This window comes from Nematolebias whitei, chromosome 1 (genome assembly GCF_014905685.2).
Source record: "Nematolebias whitei isolate Nwh7 chromosome 1, NemWhi1, whole genome shotgun sequence".
Classification (NCBI taxonomy): domain Eukaryota; kingdom Metazoa; phylum Chordata; class Actinopteri; order Cyprinodontiformes; family Rivulidae; genus Nematolebias; species Nematolebias whitei.
This window is the reverse complement of record NC_056498.1, coordinates 17479434-17491610: the sequence shown is the minus strand read 5'-3', so window position 1 is coordinate 17491610 and position 12177 is coordinate 17479434.

The following is a 12177-nucleotide window of genomic DNA, read 5'->3' as shown; positions in this document are numbered from 1 at the left end:
TGTTTCAATTCAGTTTATTTCTATAGCGCCAAGTCACAACAGAAGCCATCTCAGGGCACTGAACAGAAACATTCACATACAAAATAATAAGTTAACAGAAACATTCATGTTTAAAAATAATTTATTTAACATCCATCCATCCATCCATTATCTTTACCCGTTTATTCCATTTTGGGTCACGGGGGTCGCCGGTGCCCATGTCCAGCAATCACTGTGCGAGGGGCGGGGTACACCCTGGACGGGTCGCAAGTCCATCACAGGGACACATAGAGACAAACGAGACAAACAAACATTCACTCTCTCACTCACACCTAGGGACAATTTAGAGTTACCAATCAGCCTAACATGCATGTTTTTGGTCTGTGGGAGGAAACCGGAGCACCCAGAGAAAACCCACGCATGCACGGAGAGAACATGCAAACTCCACCCAGAAAGGCCCCCGGACCGGGATTTGAACCAGGGACCTGCTCGCTGAGAGGCAGCAGCTCTACCAGTTGCGCCACCGTGCTGCCATTTATTTAACATTATTTATCTTAATAAGACTGGTCCATCCCAAAGATCCAATCCCCGGCACAAACAGAGTAATGTTGTGTATGCTGTTCAGTGTCAGGAGGGCTGTGATCAGTCTTACATTGGGGAAACTAAACAGCCACTGGCCAAAAGGATGGCCCAGCACAGAAGATCAACATCATCAGGCCAGGACTCTGCAGTCTACACTCACCTCCAGGCCAGCGGTCACTCTTTCAAGGATGAAGATGTCACATCCTGGACAGAGAGGAACGATGGTTTGAGAGAGGAGTAAAGGAGGCCATCTTTGTGAAAAGAAATCGTCCATCATTAAACAGGGGTGGAGGCCTCCGGGTTCAACTGTCCCCCTCTTACAATGCTGTGATTGCTAGTATCACTCAGCCCCCTGTGAATAGCAAGCAGCCATCAGAGCACTAACGAGTAATTGTTAGGCTGATTGTCCTCTTTTTGCATGTGAACAGCTGGTTTTGGTTGTCAGCAGCAAACTGGTTGATCCACTCTGAGAAGGTGCTATTTATAAGACTGAGTTTGTTGCAGCTCCTCAGACTGAGGAAGTTTTCTGGATAAAAGAAGAAACGTTTCAACAAAGAACAGTCCATCCAGAGAACCTGACTTAATCCTGTTAGAAACTTTATATTCTGTTTTCCTGTCTGTAAATCTGTCCTGAGTTATTGTCTGTATGAGTCCGTCCTGGTTTTCTCCTGTACGCCTCCTTGTGTAGTTTTTAAGTAGTTTTTAGCTGCCTCGTCAGCAATTTATTTTTGAACTAAACTATTCAGTTTTATGTTTGCGAGGTCCTCGAGATTTTTCTGCAACCTTGATTTCAAATCAACTCGCATCCATGACAGGTACATGAGTGAAAACATTTTGAAACACCACAGTTACTGCTTTAAGGTTCATTTAACAGCTCTGCTCCAACAAGTCAAACCTTTTTATTGCTGTCACGAGGAAGCTGTCCTCAAATGATGGAGTTTAAACAGAATCAACAAACTAAGAGAAGTTTTCTACAGAGTGAAGAAACCATTTGATGGTGGCAGGTCAGTTATATCTGCAGTAACTCTTTATGACCACGTGGGGGCGACAAAACCAACATGAACTCTCCTGATGGCTTCCTTGATTTTTTTTATTTTTTATTTTTATTATTTTTATAAATCTGACATGTAAACAACTTTTTTTTTTCTTCAGATCTATTGTCCAAATGAAATCAGATAAATCTTTACATCTGCTCACTGTGTGTGAGGACGTGCTCATTGTTCCAATTTATAAAACTCTAAACTGAAACTATTGTACGCTCAGAACATTATGCTGCAGACAGCAGCTTGGCCATATTCATGACTTTGAAAATTATTGACTTTTTTTATCCTTATTAATACTTATGAAAGAATATTTTATGTCATTGAAATATTTATGGATTAAAATAATCCCGATCATTCATCCAGGTGCAGCAAAACATTGATCTTTTGCAGGAGCATGTGGAAAAAGTTTCAGCTGTTTTTCTGTGTTTAACTGAGAGCCTGTATCTTCAGGAACTTTACTGCAAAAACACTAAATTTGTTCCCATTTCTTTAATTCACTTTCCAAAAAACAACTAAGATAACACAGACATATGTTTTAACACTATCAGTAGAAAACTTGTCATTTCTTGCAGCGTGTTCTTGAAGCAGTTTAGGAAACTGGACCACTGGGGGGACAATATGAATAGTGTCAGGTCCAAAGAACTCCTCTGAGCAGAAACATGATCTTCATGATTATGTCCTTATGACAAAAGGATAAACAAATCTAGCAAACCCCTGACAAAGTATCTGAAGTTGTATGAAGCTGTGTGAGTTGCTCATATTTCATCGTGCAGTCCATTTCTTGCTCCTCAGCCATTGTGAGAAATTTATTTAGTTATTTTTTATTTATTAATTTATTCATCCAATTAAAAGAAACAAAAGAATCAAAACAAATCCATTTAAAAGAAAAACATTGAATGAAAAAGGTGCAGAAAGCAGAAGAAAATTCTTATATCTGCCCCTTATTTAAAAACATATAAAATAACTACAAACAAACAACAACTTAAGATTGAAAAATCTCCAAAGTGAAAACAAAAAAATATTAGATATCCTTCATATGGCACCAAACTTTCACAACAATTTAAACTTAATCATCTTTTTAAACATATAAATTGTTTTATAAATGTTTATGGTGATATCAAGACAATTCCATAATCCTGTTCCCTGAACTACAACGCAGCTCCTTCAGACCAGTTCTAAATGGAGGTTTTACAAACGTCTCCATTCCCTTACGGTTATAATGACTCCCTTTTTTAACACATTTTAATTGAATATTTGGGGGTGATATTTTTATGAGCTTTATACATGACTTGTAAAGTACTACATTCAACCAAATCATAAAATTTTAATAATTTCAATGGATGAAATAATATATTTGTTGAGTGACCATAACACTTCCTACTAATAATTCTTTTAGCTCTGTTTTGTAAATTAAAAATAAGATTTGGAATTGTTTTGCATGCTTTTCCCTAAACTTCAATACAATAGATTAAATATGGAACAATCATTACATTATACAATGTATATAAAGCTTTGTCATTCAAAAACTATTTTACTTTATACAGTAATGCAATTGATGTTGCTATTTTTATTCCTTTTTTAAATAAGATACACTGCCTGGCCAAAACAAAGTTGCCACCTTGATTTAATTAAGCAAATAGATACAAGCCTCCTATTGGATAATTACTGCATGGGCGATTATCTTTCAGCTGGCAACAAGTTATTTAACCCCAACTGGTGCGATGAGTTGCTTCTCATTTCTTAAACAACCATGTTGACAGCCACATCGTGTGGTCGTGGAAAAGATGTCAGTTTGTTTGAGAAGGGTCAAATCATTGACATCAAGCAGAGAAAACATCTAAGGAGATTGCAGAAACTACAAAGTATTAGTGTGAGACCTTTTTTTGGTGGCAACTTTTTTTTTTTGGCCAGGCAGTGTATATTTATTGAGGTTCTAATAGCAAATACATACACATTTGTTAGTTATCGCATATATAGAGAAACTCTGACTTTTCTTCTTTTTCCCCCCTCACAGCATGAACATTTTCAATAGAACAGGTAAACACACAGCAGGTTCTACAATAACCAAAAAGCATAAAAAAATAAACCAACAGAAAAAAAAAAGTAAAAAATAAATAAACAAATGAGGCACCATGTCATCCCCAATGTAATTGTAAAGTTGAGGCCAGTGGGATCTAGTCTGTCCAGAAGTGGTTTCCATATCTTAAATCCCTCGCTGTTATCCCGTTGGGTGTAGGTCAGTTTTTCCAGTGGGAGTATTCACAGAAGCTCCTTATACCAGTCACTCAATGTGGGGTTTCCTGTGATATCCAGAGCTTGAGGATGGCCTTCCTTGCAGCATGTAGACATATTCCTATCATTTGTGTTCTGGGTGTTCTTTGCACTGTCCACTTTAACTCCCAAAATACAGTGAAGGGGTGATAAATCTAGGTCATACCCCATCAAAGAGGTCACCTCAACCTGTACCTCACCCCAAAACTTCTCAATCTTTACACATTTCCAAAACATATGTGTGTACATGCCATGCTCTAGATTACATTTACTACAAGTCAAAGAGCCCAGCCCCAGCCTGCCCCTCAGTATCCATGTAATGTGGAGCTTGTGCAGTATTTTAAATTGTGTCTCTCTGTCCGTATTACACGTCAACATATTGTGTGTTTCTCAAGATTGATGCCCAGGTGTCATCCTTGATATGCCATTCTAAATCCATTTGCCATTGTCTCCGTATATAATCACAAGAACATTTTAGATTTGACCCAAGATTCTCGTAGACATAAGATATACATTTCTTTGATTTGGTCCTAATAAGTTAGCGAGGCAATCTAGACCCTTATCTCACGACACTTTGAACACTGGGCTAGCAGGGAGAAGTGATCCTTCAGTTTAAAATAGGTCTAAATTTAGTTCCATGTAGTTAGTGTGTTCAGTACTATATAATTGTTTTAGACCTCAATTTTCACTTTCTTATAGCTAACAAAGGGGCAACCTTTTAGGTTCAACATACCACAGTTCTTGGATTCCACATCAATCCATGCGTTCGTACTATCTGGATTCACCCATTCTTTCACGTATCTTATTTGAGCTGCCCAGTAATACAAACGCATGTTAGGGACTCCAAGTTCTTACTTCTTTGTAATTTACCTAATTTCATTCTGACCCTTTTCTCTTGCCATAAGAAATGTGTAAACACCTTATTAAGATTTATAAATAAGCTTTTTGGAATTGAGTTTGGTAGCATTTGAAGACAGTACAACATCCTGGGTAATATGTTCATTTTGAGCACACTCATCCTACCCAACCAGGAGAAAGGTAAAGTTCCTCACATAAGTAGATCTTCCTTTATTCAAGACATGATTGGTTCCAGGTTAAGTTTAACCAGTTTTTTTTTTTTTTTTTTAAAGGGCTGATTCTTATTCCGAGATAAGTTATTCCTGCTGGTGACCAGTGGAAGAGGAAGTTAGGCACAGTAGAGCCCGTCATATCCCCAACAGGCATGACCTCCGTCTTTGACAAATTAACCTTAAAACTCGACACATGTCCGAATTGCTCTAAATATTCCATCAGATGAGGGATGGATGTATCAGTCTTATCCAAAAACAAAAGTACATCATCTGCATAGAGAGAGATTTTATGTGTTTTATCTCCGACCTCTATCCCCTTTATCTTGGTTTCATTTCTTATAAGCTCTGCAAATGGCTCAATAACCAGTGCAAACAAGAGAGGGCTCAGTGGACACCCCTGTCAGGTTCCTCACTCCAGGAGGAAGGGATCTGATCAATGGGAATTAACAATTATGGAGGCTTTAGGGGATTGATACAATAACTTTACCCATGCAATGAATCCTGTCCCAATTTTGAATTTGTCTATATTGCAAAAAAGAAAAAAGCATTCGACTCTATCAAATGCTTTCAATGAGGACCTCACTAATCCTTTTATGGCATTATTACTGGCAAACAGTATTATATTCATAAGCCTCCTAATATTGTGAAAGGAATTTCTTCCCTTGATGAATCCTGTTTAATCCGGTTTTACCAAACGGGCAATCATAGGTTCGAGCCTGAGGGTCTGCACCTTTGCCAGAATCTTTGCGTCTACATTAATAAGTACGACAGGCCTGTAAGAAGCCGGGTCTTCTGGGTCTTTGTTTTTTTTTTCAAGATTAGACAAATGTCAGCTGATGACATTGTTTCTGGAAACCGGTGTGTGACATTAAAGCTGTAATTAAAGTTTTAGTTAGATAAGTATTAAGATTATGTTCATATGCTTAAACCATTCGGCTGAAAATCTGTCAAGGCCTGGCGAATTCCCACTACGCATTAGTGTTATTGCCTCCGATATTTCTCTTTCCTGTATGGGCCTACCCATAATGTCTTGCTGCTCTTCTGTCAGTGTTGGCAGCTTGACTCTAAAAAGAAATTTATCCAGTTCCTCTTTCGTGCTATTGTTATCAGATTTGTGTAAGGATTTGTAAAACGACACATACAGAACTAATATTTTTCTTATCAAAGTGTCTGTTACCCACCGCATCCCTAATGCTTGTTATATTGTTATGTTGTCTCTGGTTGAGCAGGTATGCCAGGTATTTGCTGGGTTTATTTCCATATTCATATATACATTATTAAAGACTTCCAGAAAGATGGCGTCCGTGTACATGGCTTGCAATCCACCTCTGCTGATGGTGTTCGGATTATTTTTGTTTTTGTTCGTTTTTTTATCTGTGACATAAACGTACTACTGATGTATGACCGACAACAGCTTCTGGATCTTCATCTTTCTGTCATCGATGTCACTTATTTGGAACAATATGAGCGTACCTCTGGGACCCCCCCCGCTGGCGGATGTGCCAGTTTACCTCCGCTGCGCTCCTCACCTCCCTGCCCAGAGACATCGCTTCAGACGCCGGGGAAAACGTGCTGGGCGGCTGGTAAACCTTAAAGCCCTGCGCACTGCATCTTCCTCTTCAGCTGGTGGTCATGGTTTCCATTGTAGTATGAACAGGGTGCAGATATATTCATACATTTAACGGGTTCTTCATTTTTCTGACTGTGTAAATGTCGTGCATTGAATTTAACAGAAATGTAACGAGAGACGTTATTTATCTTTGACCCATCAAAATGAATGCAGTCATTTATTTACAGAATCAAAGTTTAACATCAAACATTTACATTAATTTGGCAAAATATGAAAATAACAACATGGCTAGTTTTACAGGAAGTGAGAACAATACGGCGATTGTTTTCACTTTTCAGCTAAAACAGCAGACATCAATTCACACGGCGGTGATTGAGAAACTTTGCTTCAGACATTTCTAAAAATATCTGTAATGATTTTAGGAGAAAGGAGAGTTTAAAGATGGAAAATGGAGATTTATCTTACAGAGAGATGTGTGAGGGAATTTGTTTGTTTTAACCAGAACGTGCACGCTCCTTCAGATCTCAGCTTGGCCAACGGTACACTTTTGGTGAAGGTCGACTTTACCTTTCTGAAGATAGATCAGTTCGGCGTGAAGTCCTACTTCCAGCCACTTCCAGCGTCTCCGTTGAGAACAGCTAAAATACCTCGAGAGTCGTGCGAGGTTATCCAAACAGAAGTTATAATTCCCAAAATCGTCTCTGGATCATCTTGAATGCCTGCGTTCTGCATCCAAGAACTCTGAACTCTTTACGTCTCCAACTCTTTCAAAGCTCTACTCATCTCGTCTCTCTTCGACAACACTCTCACTTTGAGAACCGGGAAGTTGCCACATTTAAATGGGTTCGACTTCCGGGTCATTTGAGAGCTTTTTGATTGGTGGATAGACCAGAACAGAGGTGTGGTTTGTGATGTAAGGTGTTATGGAAAGTCAAGGATAGAGATTAAGATTGTTTAAAACAGACAGAAAGATTATTGGAGAACTTCAGACTTAGTGGAGTCAATTCACCTAGTATCTTGCTGTAAAAGTTAAACATGACATTTCTTTTCAGCAAACTTCTTAGTTGACCGAAACCTGAACTTTAACACACACTTACAAAACTTGCTCATTGAAGACAGAAAATCAAGAAATGCATATTAACCTGATTTCTTCTTTGAATGAGGAATAAAAATCATTACTTACTGTTTATGTAAATAAAAATGAGTAGTTCTCTTCAACCTGTAAACATTGTTTGAACTAACACAATTTGATTATCAAACATTTGTAAAATAGTAATGATCATAGAGAATTGTCTTTTCCACTTGATTAATTCAAGAAAGAAAGTCTCAGGATGGGTCAAACTGTATTTCTGGATGCAGATCAATGAAATGACAGTTTCTGTCCCACAAGGTTCTTAAGGTCAAGGGTTTTGACCTTAGGCTTAATTTTGACCTCAGGTTAGGTTCACTACACCATCACCAGCTTCCCGCGTGCCCGGACCAGGTAACCAGCGGGAGTTGTCAGCCGTTGCGCAGCTCGGACCGAGCCGGAGGGGCTGTTATTGAAAATCTGAGGCCACTGATGCGCGCAAACTCCACTGCTGCTGGCTCCACTTTGAACAGTATCCGAATGTGTTTGGTCAACTCAAGATCTGTTACCAACAAAACTTTTATCCTCAGGGATTACTTTCAAGAGTACGAGTTGGACTTTTTCTGCATCACAGAGACTTGGATGTCTCTGGGTGAGTCCAGCGCCTTGATGGAATTATTGCCACCGAACTGTCTGTATTTTAACGCACCGTGGCCATCAGGCCGGTGCGGTGGTGGATTATTAGTAATATTCAAACCAACTTTTGACTGTAAACAACTGCCCAGCCCAGTTTCCTGTGCCAGCTTTGAGCTGAGCGTCTTTGAACTCGGCCACTCGCCTCCGACGTTATTTGCACTCGTCTACCGCCCACCTCGATCTAAGGATTTCATAAATGAGTTTTCTGTCTTCTTGGCTGAAATCACACCAAAATATAATCATGTTTTCATTATTGGGGACCTTAATTTGCACATGTGCTGTCTGGAGCAGCCCTTGGTTAAGGACTTTTTAGATTTATTGGACTCATTTAATCCAACTCAGCATGTAAACGGTCCCACCCAAGAGCGTGGACACACACTGGACCTTGTTTTAACTCGTGATGTGACTGTTAGTCATCTTGAAATTGGTGATAAAGTTTTCTCAGACCACATGCCAGTCCGGTTTGAGTTCACCCTCCCCCATCTAACTCCTAAGCCGTGCATCCCTGCACGTCGCAGCCGGACCATTAACCACTTCACTGCCGCACATTTCACAGATGTTTATAACTCTGAAATGATAATTCAGCCCCCGGTGTTTCTCACCACTACTGAGGAGCTGACATCCCAGTTCAACTCTGTCTGCTTAAAGACTCTGGATCATGCTGCACCTGTTAAAACCAAAAAATCAAAACTCAGAGCAGAACCTTGACTGAGTGACGTCACCAAGGCCGTTAGACAGCAATGTAGGAGGGCAGAGCGCAAGTGGAGGAAAGACAAGCTGCAGGTCTCTTTCCAGATACTCAAAGAGAGTTGGCGCCGTCATCAGAAAGCAGTGAAAGCTGCTAAATCCAAATACTTCTCTGATATAATTACCTCAAACTCTCGCAACCCACGTGTCCTCTTCTCCACCCTAAACTCTGTTCTCCACCTCACTGAACCATCACCTCTGGAAGCCTCGACTGAGCAGTGCGAGAACTTCTTACATTTCTTTTTGGAAAAAATTGCGACCACCCGGGCTCTCATTTCCCCTCCAACTCATGACCCATCCATCCCACCTCAATCTGTAGCTCTATTTGACCATTTTGAACCCATCACTCTATCTTCTCTAGAGCAGGTCATGTGCAGCTTGAAACCTTCTGGTTCCCCCTTTGATGTGGTCCCCCCTCGACTACTAAAGGAGGTTTTTCCTACTCTAGGTCCGTCCATTCTTACTATAGTAAACAGTAGTTTATCCACTGGCGTGGTGCCAAAATCCTTTAAACATGCTGCTGTCCAGCCTCTCCTGAAAAAAAACAACAAACCTTGACCCCTCAGTCGTGTCCAACTTCCGGCCTGTCTCCAAACTCCCATTTGTTTCTAAACTACTGGAGAAAATAGTTGAGTCCCAGTTGAAGTGCTTCCTGGAGGGTCACGCCATCTTAGAGCTATTCCAATCTGGCTTTAAACCTCTCCACAGCACTGAAACTGCACTGCTGAAGGTCTTTAATGACATTTTCTCAACCACTGATACTGGTGATTCTGTGCTGCTTGTCCTATTGGACCTCACAGCCGCCTTTGACACCATCGACCATGAGATCCTCATTGCTAGGTTAGAGCTGTAGTATCAGTAATTGACAATTGCATGTAAACTGGGGCATGGTCACTGATATGGATTGACCCTATAGAACATGCAGTTACTTGTCCCATAACCTGAGGAGGTATTTAAAAAAAAAAAGATTCTTGAGTATGAATTGTGTGGATTGGAATAGAAACTATAATTCCTATCTAATGGATTCATGGTTCTCCACACATCTGCCAGTGATGTATCCTTTAACATTTTCATCATCTGTGCCCCTGTATTTGATTTTCTCTGTGCTGTTACCGTGGACCTGTCCTCCTTTTCATCTAGACAACAGTTAAAATCACTGCCCAGCACTGTTATAGAGCTCATAAACTCCTCTAGTTCAGCAGCTATCTTTGTCCAGAATGATGGGGGCAGTGGGTTAGGAGCCTAAATATTCCTCTATGTAATAGACGTACCCCAAAGGGACCCTCAAACGAGAATGTATCTGCCTTCAGAGTCCTGTTCATAAGACTCAGGCACAAAAGGTACTGCTCTATGTATCAATATAGCTACTCCTCTGCTATTAGAGGAGAAGGAGGAGTAAAAGGCCATGGCCTACCCATTCTCGCTTAAGTTTCAAGTGCTCTTTATCCACCAGATGGGTTTCCTGAAGAAATGTAATTTGTATCTTGTCCTTTTTTAGAAAGCTTAATATTTTCTTCCGTTTTATTGGGTGATGTATCCCCTTAACATTAAAAGTGCGGAGTTTGATATTGTTCATATCTGATTTTTAGCTGTTTTTGCTCCCATTTTTATGTTACCAAATATTATTTTATCCGGCCGTAAATTACATTTAGTTTTATTAGTTGGGTGCAACCTCTCTTTCTTAACAACATCTAAATTTATACATGGAAAACAAAAAAGAATAATAACATAAATGACACACAGACGTGCTGTAACTTTGACCCAACTTTGGGGTACATGTGAAAACTCCCCTCTTCCAGCATCAGCTCCGTCTCCTATTTTTATTCTTAAGTAATTTACATGTCAGCTTCTCATCAATAACAACACCTCAAAATTTTATTTAATTAATTCAATGAATGTCAATACTGTCAATTTTAAATGGGACTTTGATAATTAGTTGTAGTTGTTTTTTTTTTCCAAATTTTATGATAACTTATTAAGTTGGAACCAAGTTTGTATTTTTATGAATTCTGCCTATATCATCTCTAACATCTCAATATCTTCACCCAAACAAAAGAAATGTGGTATCATCTGCAAATAAAACACACTTCAAAAGCCCTGTACCAGATCAGTCACATACAAAATAAACAACTTTTGTCCCAACACAGAGCCCTGAGGAACTCCACATCCATTAACACAAAATTCAGATCTTACATCATTTACCTGTACAAACTGTCTCCTATTATTCAAATAACAGGATACTCACTGTGGTGCTAATCCTCTAATGCAGTACTTATTCAGTTTTTCAAGGAGAACGGTGTGGTCAATATGCTGGTGAAGATTCTCAGTCATCCAGGACATGATGAATTCAAAAAGCGTTCAATACAAAAACAACTGGACTTTATTTGTATTATTTGGTGTGGTCAATATTGTCAAAGGCCTTTTTTCAATCAACAAAAACGCTAACACAATACTGTTTTTGACCAGCAGCAGTTATCTCTTCTATTAATTCCATGAGAGTCATTGATGTTGAATTATTTGCTCTAAACCCATATTGACTGTTACTTAAAATGTTCTGTTTATCTATAAATCTATCTAATCTGGTTACAAATAATTTCTCTAATATTTTTGAAAATTGTTACAACAAAGATATTGGTTTGTAATTAGTGAACACACATTTCTCACCACCTTTATTTTATTTTCAAAATTCTGCCTATTAATCTTGGCAGTCTTGGATTTGTTGCTCGTGTAGCTAATAATGTGTCCTCTAAGAAATGCTTTAAAGACTTCCCATCTGATGGATGCTGTTGTCTGATTAGTATAAAAAGAACTCATCTATCTGCAACCCAATGTATTTCACAAAATCCTCCTCCTGCAGCAATTTATGCTGAAAACACCAGGGGGTTCCAGGGGTACCAGGGGCTCACGTTCCATTCTTCCCTCACTCGTGAACAAAACCCAGAGATACTTGAACTCCTCCACTTGAGATAGAACCTCACCCTGGACCTCAAGAGAGCAATCCACCCTTTTCCGGTTGAGGACCATGGCCTCAGATTTGGAGGTGCTGATTCTCATCCCAGCCGCTTCACACTCGGCTGCAAACTGCTCCAGTGAGAGCTGAAGATCACGACACAATGACGCCAACAGGACCACATCATCTGCAAAGAGCAG